The following is an 11,770-nucleotide window of genomic DNA, read 5'->3' on the forward strand; positions in this document are numbered from 1 at the left end:
ACTTTTATAGAATGGGTTCAGATCTTCCAATCTTCAGCCTCATTTCCACAATGTCTCTAAATTTCTCTAATTTCTCTAAATAGTCTCCCCTTCTGCGCCATTGCCTGCATCCTGTAAGACAACTGACCCAGTGAGGTTAATTACTTCCACACTTGCTCCTTCTCTAGCCTTCAACAGAGATGAACTGCAGAAAAACTCCATACCATGGGAAAATGTTACTATTTGTACTGCACAGTTGGCATGAAAAATTATTCAGAGGGGATATTGTACAAAATCCATCTCACAGGGAAATTCTTTTTAAAAGATGGCTCTGATCGGAGCAAACAAGTAAACTACTACTTCCTCACTTTGCTGCTTCTAGTTACTGCTTTTTGTTTCTTTTTATTCTTTCATGAGATGTGATTGTCACTAGCACTACCATTTATTTCCAGCATTTGTTTCCCATCTCCAATTGTCTTCAAGTGGCTTGCTAGCCTATTTCTGTTGGAATTTTAGAGCTAACCATCTTGCCCATGTGGACTCATATATAGGTCATACCAGGCAAGGATGGCAGATTTCCTTTCCTAAATGATATTTGAAAACCAGATGGGATTTTCTTTTACAAAAAATCGATTATAGCATCAGATATGGTGAACCACATTTACATTCAAAATCTATTAACCAAATTCAAAATTCTACTAGTTACTGTGGCGGGATTTGAAATCATGTCCCCACAGTAGTTGGCTGGCTTTCTGGATAACCAATACAGTGACAATACCATTGCACCACCATCACCTGTTGGAACATTTATCATAAATGGCAAGCCATTCTTGTCTGTCTCCCTCACTTTCAAAGGTCTTAATACATGCAATCTCTTTTTGACTTCATTTCAAATACAGAGAATTGCTATCAATTTTTTTTTCATTTTAGCAGAACAGCACCATTATTAGAAATGTTACCCTCCAGAGTGGCATCTTGGCTCTCCCATTATTTAACAGCACAAATTAAAGAAAAACAGTTCAAGGTATGTGGGGAACGCTGGCTAAGCTAGCATTCACTGCCAATGCCCTGGAGAAGGTGGTGAGCTGCCTTCATGTATCCTAAAGGCTGCTGTGGTTCAGATACATCCATAGTGCAGTTATGAAAAGTGTTCCTGGCTTGTGATCCATGAGGATGGCATACAGTTTGGAAGGGATGTTTTATTAAACAAAAATTTCATCATCTGCCATGGTGGGGTTCAAACCCATGTTCCCAGACCATTAAAACTAGAGCTCCGGACTGCTAGTACAGTGGCAATATCATTACATCAATCCCTCCCTGAAAAATGCACATATTAGTAGATAATGTGACCACGCATTCTGCTTTACAGAATTGGGATTTATTCCAACAGTGTTTTGCACAGTCTGCTAATACAAACCCACAGCTTGGATTTGTTCATATCGGTGTGAATTTCCACCAGTAAGAAGAACTGGATCAGTTTCAAACATGTATTTATCATAGTGAAGTCATAATTACGGTTCTGACATGCCAGTTACACAGAGGTGATAAGGTCATCACGACATGGGTTGAAACAGCTACATCAATCATTCTGCTGAACAGAAAGGTGGCGGCGACCTGGAAGCAATGAGCACCATATGTTTATTTTTCTCCCCCAATCCCTGCAGCTATTATTAAAGATGCTACAGAGTAACAGATGAGGAAGCTGATAAAATAAATCAAGTAAAGACAGAAATGCAACTCCAGGCTAAGACTGATCCCAGTAAAACAAACTTGCCACTTTACCATTTTGTGTTCCATATTAGAATAAAAAGAGTACTGTAATTCCATTTCTCATTCTTAAAAGAAATAAAATGAAAATTAAAATAATTAACCTGCCCACCTGCCCCAGACGATTGAGGAGGCTTACAGCAGTTATATGACAGTTTCCCATTTCCATGATGGGAATGCTTCTGTGACATCCTAGCCCACACTAATTTGGATGAATCAATAAGCTTCAACACTACTGGATAATTGGTACAATCATTTTTATGGAACAACATAGTCATTTTACAAACCATCTGGGTATCAAATAACCAATCCTTCGAGGAGAGCTGTTGGAATTTATTCTATGTTTTATACAGTATAAAAGATTAAAACAACTTTTAGGGCCTCAGATATTGCTGCATCAATGCCTGTGGGAATGTTTGTCTTACCAAAGAAAGTTGTAATTTTTGCTCTCTTCTGAGTCAGAGTCAATCAGAACACATGCACAGTTAAACAATTCAATTGTGTGCACTGGTGCACGTATGTATACCAATGTGCACATGTTCTCATGGGATTGCATGATTGCGTAAATCATGGAATTAAGCTTACATTAACAAACCCATAAAAGTTACAAAAATGGAGGAGAGCTTTTGTTGTCAAATTACACTCTGAAATGATCACATGGGTGTAAGGCACATTTATTAGCATCAAAAAGATTAATATCAACCAATATAATACATTGAAAGTCAGCCCTTATGCCTTGCTGTTCGAAAATAAATTCTGAAGGTTTCTGACAACGATGTGGGCACTAGCTGCAATGGACCCAGGTCAGCTGAAAAATAAAAAAAAAAATACTGGTTTCTCATTTCAGCTCCAACTAGCACGCCAAATCTCAAACTAATGTCAAAAACTTTCTTTGCACAAATGAATTCAAACTACTAAGTTTGAAGCACAATGTTTAAGTTATTTGTTTAAAAGATAAAAATAGATTGTTACAGCATTGCCAGAGATTTTCTTTCCACGGGACAATCCTAAAGAGCAGAAAGTTACTACTTATAACTGCAGTAAGCCTGTGATCGGGATTGAATGCTGCGTGATCACAAACAGAAAGAGGACAGAAATGATTGTTGGCACATCAGATAATTGAACATGTTTGCAGGACAATAAGGTCTCTGACGTACATTCCCAAGCAGTTAGCAAACCTTTCAGGAATTATTTTGAAAAATGTAGTTTTAAAAAGGTATTTTAAGGTACTTGTCCAGGAAAGGACGTGGTAAGAGCATCCTTACTATTCTTAAGCCATCAATTTAAAATCCATAACATTATGTTGCAAAGTATAATATTCAAGTGGAGCATTGTAGCTTGCTTCAACAACATTAAACATTGCTCAGGCCCTGTCTGGATCTTTGGAAAGAAAACTGCTGGATTAATTCCAGTATTTGGTTTCTTCAGCTGAAGTAACACACTCATGAATCAGAGAGTGAAAATACAACTTGGTGTAACACATGGATCTGGATTTCTATTTCCAGGATCTACAATTATGATGATCAGATCAAAAAGCAGGCAATTTCTCAAGGAAATAAGTAACATGCAGTTTTATGTTTTTTTTGTTAAAGCAGTTCTCTGCACCTATAGCTTATGCCTTGAAGTTGGATGACATGCATTCTACAAGCAAAAAGATTTTGGCATATGAACCAAGATTAGACTCAGTTACGGACTGGCTTCACATCACTACTTGCATTAACAATTCTAGCAGTAAAGAGAGGAAAAAAAAGCTTTACAGGTATGGTTTATTAAACCTGCTCAGGCAGGTTATGGGAGATCCACAGAACAGGTGGAACTTCAACACAGGTCTTCTGATCCAGAGGTAGGGATATTTATAACTGGGTCATTGAAACTGCCACTAGCCCAATAAACCAATCAACTTTTTATCAAGCTCAGCTGCACTTTGACCTTCAATTATTGCATGCTCAAACAGTGGTTTATAATGTTCATCATGACCATCAGGTATCAGTTTACTTGGTTTCAAAAGTGAAGGCACTCTATCAAACACTGGTTTTCAAAACAGTTCGCTGTCTCATTACTGTAACAGCATCAACCAGACTGTAATGGTAAAATATGGAACATCAATTGTGATTTCCATCATCTGATTTCAACATCTGGGGACACCATGGGCTGAAACAATTTTTGAAAAGGCAAAAAAGACACTGCCAAACTTGGTCATAGTGATCAGTTAACCAAGAGTCAGTTCATAGAACCATCAACTAACAAGAAACAGCCTGAGCTGAAATTTACGTAAGACATTATTACCACAGTTTGATCTTTATGGATGTGCCTCACTTATTACAGGATGAGGAATGACCTGAAAATTATGCAGCTGAAAAAAAAATGAAGCCTGACACAGGAATATAGACATGGGCTGTATTTCAAGCATATTTTATCAGAGCAAAAGGAAAGATTTGTAATAGCAAAACGAAGTCAAGTTTTTCTCGGTTTTCTATTGGTCTCTCAAAAGGCAAAACCTGGTGATAAAACTAAGTGGAGAAACATCTATTTGCAGACAGTTCAAAAATATTTAGAAATTTCACTGTTGAAGAGGCTACAGACACTAATTGAACAGCCATTGTTCTAAAAAAAAGCTTACATCAATGACTCTAAGGAATTTTAAAAGTGCATATTCTTTGATCTTTCTGGAATATACTAGACACTCTCCCTTTAGGGCGAGTAAATAATAAAATTTCTTTCTCAGGAAACACTTTTTATTCAGGTTTCTTAATTCTGAAATAGTGTACTATGTTTTAATTGAACTGCGTAAAGCTGCAAGCTAAAAAGAAATAAAATCTTTGCTCTCATCAACTAAGATGATTAAAAAGAGAGCCAATTCACCCGTCATCTGGTTATAATTCAAATAAATCAAGTAGTGAAGAAGGTTTCTAAAATCTTGGGAGAATATTTTCAGAAAAAGTGCTGTTTCTCGGACAAACGGCTGATAATGTTTCTGTGAAACAACTGAAACCTATGCCTTGTTTTACGGCAAGCAGAATAGATGCACAGTGCTAATTTCATAGATCAAAATCCATCAAAAATCGATTTCACAATTTCATGCTATCAAACTTGTAATTGCTTGTCCCTAGAAAAAAGCAAAATTGGGCATTACCCTTATGATTTGATTGAAATATTTCTGATACTTCACATGACCAGTAATCAATGCATTTAAAAGAAAAACAGTGGCCAAAACAGAAATGGATTCAACATACAGTATCCAGATTTTGTGATTACCTTTTAACATTAAGTCAATAGCTCCAATCTTGAAAACTTTAGATGGCCTAACAGCTAAATGTATGACCAATAAAAGGACTGTTACAAACATTACACTATGTGACCCATCCAGTTTATCCTGTGCTTTCACCACTGCTCCTAGAAACTCATTCTCAGTCATCACTTCCTGCAGGAAGAACATTATAATAATTGGATCTGTTCGTTTGATCCTGTCTAATCAGCAGTTCAATTTTAACTTGCATTACACATTAATCTGTCACACAAGGTACAGACTTAAAAAGATCAATTCAATTCCTCTTCAAAAGCTAGTTTCATTTTATAACTCATCCCTAAGACAAAAGGATCATCGTGATGGCTTTTGCAGTTGAATATTTTCCCAACTTCTCAACAACCAGAACGATCAATCACATTCAAAATGTGGTCTGAGCAAATCTCCATGTAGCTTAATCACAACTTCCTCTGGTCTGAAATTGCTCAGAAATTCTGCTTCATGGTCCATTCTGCAGAAATGTGTTTTGAAGGAATGCAACTGCACCTACATTTAACCATGTTTTGCCAGAGTGCAGAATAGTTTCTTTTTAAATTCATTAAATAGTTGAGTATTAAAACAAACATATTGTCAAATAAACTGCTTTGCATTTTCACGCATTACTCTCCAATCTATTGTTTGGGGGTCCCATCGTATTCCTCCCTCCAGAACCAATGAAGATGGTGTCAGGAAAGTGGATGGATGGCCTTCATTCCCCATTGCCAAGTGAGTCCCCTACTCTGGCAATTAATGCTCACTTAAAGGCTTCATTCTCCCAATTCTGATACTGAATCAGCAGCAGATATTGGGTTCGCTATTTCAGAAGCATAATAAACAAACCTGTGGGAGCTTACCTCACACAGGCACTGAATGTTTTTGAACAGGCAACCCAGCTTTGGAAATAGAGGGACACTGGTGACAGGAGAAAGTGAGGATTGCAGATGTTGGAGATCAGAGTCAAGAGCGCAGTGCTGGAAAAGCACAGCAGGACAGGCAGCATCGGAAGAGCAGGAGAGTCGATGTTTCAGGCATAAGGTCTTCATCAGGCCCTAGTGACAGTCAGCCTTTGTTGTCAAACCTCCTTCCCCATAATACCCTCCCACGACTCCCTCATTGCTATCGCCCTCCCACCATTAGCTATGGCCTGGGATTCAGTGATCCCTCAGGTGAGTATCACAGTGGGTATAACCGCCACCTTCTTCTTGTGCCTATGATCCCAGGGAAGGCCGGTCGCTTTCCACTGAAGTTTCTGATTGGGATTTAATATAAAATTACTTATCCAAAAGAGGCGAGACCAAGTTCTTGTTGGCTCTCCAGTCATCAGATGAGTCCCCTATCATCTCTATTCAGCATCACCTCAGTTTCTCATGAGCTATTTTTCTTTATTTTAATGATCAGGTGTAATCAAATTATATCATATCATTACTGATGATAGCAAGATGTGAAAGGTACATGATCAAAAGTATAGACAAAGAACTATAAATGCTTCAAGATGATGAGAAGTATTAGGATGTGGATTTTTTTTATTGCACATTTCTAAATCTCTATACTTGATCAATAAAATACTACACAGGGAATTAAGTTCAAATGTAACATTAAAGTGTATAACTTCACAAAAAAACAAAATTCAATCTCCACATTAAAAATCAAACGCTTATCTTAGATACTATGATCTTTAAGCTCTTTGCAGCAAAATATCAAAACTTATTGTAATTTAAGAGGGAGAAAAAGTAGATTATAGGAGTGTCTCTGTCATACATGCTCATAACATGCAAAAGGCAAAACACGGAAACAATACAGGACCTACATGAATAGAAGCCATTCCATAATCAATGTGACATGCTTATGTAGGCAGATTTCATTTCGAGTTTCAACACAGGAATGTGTTATAAATTTCTCAGGTTTTATTTTGAATAGTTCATTTATTAAACTGGGTTGTATTACAACTGCATTAAATCATTCGGGCATCTACAGCACAAAAAGAAAGTCCTTTGGTCCATTGAATCCATGCTGGTCAAAACAACTGCATAACTATTCTCATCCCATTTTCCAGCACTTTGCCTTGAATGCTTTGGCATTGCAAGAGCAAATCTAAATACCTGCACTTCTTAAATGTTGAGGACTTCTGCCTCTACCATTCACATAGACAGTGGGTTCCAGACCCCACCACCCTCAGAAAAACTTATTTCTTCACATCCCCTCCAATCTATGCCCCTTGGTCACTGATCCTCGACCAAGGGGAAAGGTTTCTTCCTGTCTATGCTCCACAAAATGTATACATCTCAATCACATCTCACTTCAGTCTCATCTATTCCAAAGGAAAGCAACCAAAGATGTGCAGGTTAGGTGAACTGGCCATGCTAAATTGTCCATAGTGTTAGGTGTAGGGGAATGGGTCTGGGTGGGTTGCTCTTCGGAGGGTCGGTGTGGACTTGTTGGGCCGAAGGGCCTGTTTCCACATTGTACGGAATCTAATCAACCACAGTCTATCCAATCTCTCTTCTTCTCAGCCAACTTAATATCCTAGTAAACCTCTTCCTCACCCTCTCCGATGCAATCACATCCTTCCTTAAAATATGGATTCCAGAATCTCACACAACACTCTAGTTGCAGTCTGACCAATGTTTTACATGATTCTGGCATCAGCACACTACTCTTAAACTTTATGCCTCAGCTAATAAAAACAAGTATCCCATATGCCTTAATTTATTTATCTCTCCTGTTACCTTAAGGGGACCATTGGGCATCAGGTATTCCCTTGCCCTATCTGTCCTGCACAAGTGCATCACCTCATATTCATCTGGATTGATTTCAATTTGCCACTAATCAACTCATCCGACCAGCCTGCCTATATCCTCCTGTAATCTAAAGCTATCTTCACTGTTCACCATCACATCATTTTTCATATCATCTGCAAACTCGATCAACCCTCTGACATTCAAATCTAAATTGTTCATATATGTCGCAAGAACCCCAATAATCCCGGCAGAACTCCACTGGGATACAGATTTCCAGACACAAACACACTCCTGAGTGTTTCTGCTTCCTGCCACTTAGCTAATTCTGTATCCAATTTGCCAAATTTCCTTCGATCACATGGGCTTTTTTTTCCCAAAACACTTGCTTTCACAAACTTTTCCAAGGTAAGTCATTCTTTAAAAATGAAATGTGTCAATTATTGCCAACTTCCATTTCTCCAATGAATTCAGTGGCGCAGCTTTACATTGATCTGCTGCTGCACCTGCCAATGGTGTACTTGAGTACACTGATTTCAGGACAATAAAGCAGTGGCAACATACATCCAACTCTGGATATGGTACAATTTGAAGGGGACACTGGTGCTTGCATTGTCATTGCGCTCTCTCTCACAGAAGTCAGAAAATAGAGGATCAAACTTGGTGAGTTACCTCAATGCCACATAGAATAAAAAGCAAATAGGTGCTGTTAAAAACTGCAGCAACTTATTTTATAATTGTACTCATTAGGAGTTAGAGATTGGCAAGTAGAACTTCATCTGATGCCATCTCAAGGGGAGTTTGTTTCCAAATGGAAAATACAAATGAAATAAAATCTCCGAATCCTTTTTCTGCCTGTAAGGAGGTACTTACTGTGTTTGTTGCCAGCTGTACATATTCATGGACAAGAAATGCAACACAAATGGAACTTATGGCACAGCCTTCCAGCAAAAATAATCTTTTATTGTCAGGAATTTCTTAGCGATGTTTGAGCAGCAATTTCTGCTTTGGAAATACTTTCCATTGCCCTAGTAACTTGCAATCCATATTGCAAAAGGTAACAACAAATTCATCAGAGTCCTACCAGACCACAGGATGGAGATAGAGCTGGGGGGTGGGGAGCGAACGAGGGAAAGAGTGGGTGAGAGAGCAGTGAGAGAGGGGGAGAAAGCAAGAGACAACTGGTGGCGGTTTAGCCCGAGAGTTACTGTGTCTCAGAAGGCTGGGTGGAGTGGTGGTGGTGGTGGAGGGGTGCGGGGGTTTGATGTTTAAGGTTGGGAAGGAGAGTCCTTCATGGTGGTGTGAGAATTGAACCCACACTGTTGGCATCACTCTGCATTGTAAACCAGCTGAGTGGCCAGCTGAGCTAACAGACTCCACCAAGCAATATTGGTCCTGAGATTAAAAAGCAGGAAGCATCAGAGCACATAGTTCAGAGATTGAGCCCTTTCAACAGTATGACTTCTAAACACCAAGGATCTGTGGATCTGATCATTGGGTTATCAGTAAACTACTCGCATTTCAGAATAGCCAGGCCTCATCACACACTTCTGTAATTTTTTTTAAGTGGTTGGAGTTACTCAGCGACTTGACCAAGATAATCACAAAAACAGATTATCTGGTTTTCATCATTCTTACAGCAATTTGTGGGATCTTGCAAGTTTAAAATGTTTGCCACATTTCCCACAGTACAACATGAACAATGCATCAAAAGTACTTCATTGGATGTCAAGTTCTTTGGGAAGTCCTTGGATTAGCAAAGTCTTTTTATCGACCTTTTCATAATGTTGCCAGAGCAAGGGAAAACAGAAGTAATGACTTCTATCAGAAGTAGGGAAAAGGCTAGAACCCATCAAACCATGCGATAAATGGACACTTCAATAAAAATGATTTGATTGGGCATATTCAGCCTGGGTTTTGAAATGGGAAATAGTACAGAGGAACCTTAATTATCCAGCATTTGATCATCCAAAAGTCAGATTATCCAGCAAGATTGCAATGTCCTGAGGCTCAGCTAAACTGTTATCCAGCATTCGATTATCTGGAATTTGACTAACTGAATGAAATACTCCCTGCCCACATCCTTTCGATAATCAAGGGCAAATTTGAAGTTTTTTTGTGGATGCTACTAACAAAACGTATAATGGCGAAGCAACAGATATATCACATTAGTATTTTCAGAAGGATTTTGAAAAGATTCTCGGTGGCCCGGTGGCTCTGCGGTTAGTACTGCACTCTCAGTGCCAGGGACCAGGTTCAATTCCAGCCTAAGGCGATTGTCTGTATGGAGTTTGCACATTGTCCCAGTGTCTGCATGTGTTTCCTCTGGGTACACCGGTTTCCTACCACAATCCAAAGATGTGCAGGTCAGGTGGATGGGCCATGCGAAATTGCCCACAGTGTTAGGTGCATTAGTCAGAGGTAAATGGGTCTGGGTGGGTTACTCTACAGAGGTGAAAATGTGTTGCTGGAAAAGCGCAGCAGGTCAGGCAGCATCCAAGGAACAGGAGAATCGATGTTTCGGGAATAAGCCCTTCTTCAGGAATGAGGAAAGTGTGTCCAGCAGGCTAAAATACAAGGTAGGGAGGAGGTACTTGGGGGAGGGGCATTGGAAATGCGATAGGTGGAAGGAAGTCAAGGTGAGGGTGATAGGCCGGAGTGGGGTGGGGGCGGAGAGGTCAGGAAGAAGATTGCAGGTTAGGAAGGTGGTGCTGAGTTCAAGGGTTGGGACTGAGACAAGGTTGGGGGGGGGGGGGGGGGAAAGAGAGAAATGAGGAAACTGGAGAAATCGGAGTTCATCCCTTGTGGTTGGAGGGTTCCTAGGCGGAAGATGTTGCTATGGTCTGGCGATGGAGGAGTCCAAGGACTTGCATGGTGGAGTGGGAGGGGGAGTTGAAGTGTTGAGCCACGGGGTGGTTGGGTTGGTTGGTCTGGGTGTCCCAGAGGTGTTCTCTGAAACGTTCCACAAGTAGGCAGCCTGTCTCCCCAATATAGAGGAGGCCACATCAGGTGCAGCGGATGCAATAAATGATGTGTGTGGAGGTGCAGGTGAATTTGTGGCGGATATGGAAGAATCCCTTGGGGCCTTGGAGGGAATTAAGGGGGGAGGTCTGGGCGCAAGTTTTGCATTTCTTGCGGTTGCAGGGGAAGGTGCCGGGAGTGGAGGTTGGGTTGGTGTGGACCTGACGAGGGAGTCACGGAGAGAGTGGTCTTTTCGGAACGCTGATAGGGGAGGGGAGGGAAATATATCCCTGGTGGTGGGGTCCGTTTGGAGGTGGCGGAAATGATGGCGGATGATACGCTGTATATGGAGGTTGGTGGGGTGGTAGGTGAGGACCAGTGGGGTTCTGTCCTGGTGGCAGTTGGAGGGGCGGGGCTCAAGGGCAGAGGAGCAGGAAGTGGAGGAGATGGGGTGGAGGGCATCGTCGACCACGTCTCGGGGGAAATTGCGGTCTTTGAAGAAGGAGGCCATCTGGGTTGTACGGTATTGGAACTGGTCCTCCTGGGAGCAGATGCGGCGGAGACGAAGGAATTGGGAATATGGGATGGCGTTTTTACAGGGGGCAGAGTGGGAGGAGGTGTAGTCTAGGTAGCTGTGGGAGTTGGTTGGTTTATAGTAAATGTCCGTGTTGATTCGGTCACCCGAGATAGAAATGGAAAGGTCTAGGAAGGGGAGGGAGGAGTCTGAGACGGTCCAGGCGAATTTGAGGTTGGGGTGGAAGGTGCTGGTAAAGTGGATGAACTGCTCAACTTCCTCGTGGGAGCTACTCCTTTGGTTTGGAGGAAGTGGGAGGATTGGAAAGAGAAGTTGTTCAGGGTGAGGACCAGTTCAGTCAGTCGAAGGAGGGTGTCAGTGGAAGGGTAATGGTTGGTACGGCGGGAAAGGAAGAAGCGGAGGGCTTTGGGTCCTTCATGATGGGGGATGGAGGTGTACAGGGACTGGATGTCCATGGTGAAGATAAGGCGTTGGGGACCGGGGAAGCGAAAATCATGGAGGTGGTGGAGG

General features: G+C 41.1%; 1 protein-coding gene across 6 annotated transcripts in view; it reads right to left on the reverse strand.

Annotated features, from left to right (window-relative positions):
* The window catches only part of iqsec1b (IQ motif and Sec7 domain ArfGEF 1b), a 532,991-nt gene that overhangs the window by 134,808 nt on the left and 386,413 nt on the right, over positions 1–11,770 (reverse strand). The window lies entirely within an intron of this gene.

This window comes from Chiloscyllium plagiosum, unplaced genomic scaffold (assembly GCF_037043375.1).
Source record: "Chiloscyllium plagiosum isolate Xiang-an unplaced genomic scaffold, Cpla_swu_hap1 HiC_scaffold_14, whole genome shotgun sequence".
NCBI lineage: Eukaryota > Metazoa > Chordata > Chondrichthyes > Orectolobiformes > Hemiscylliidae > Chiloscyllium > Chiloscyllium plagiosum.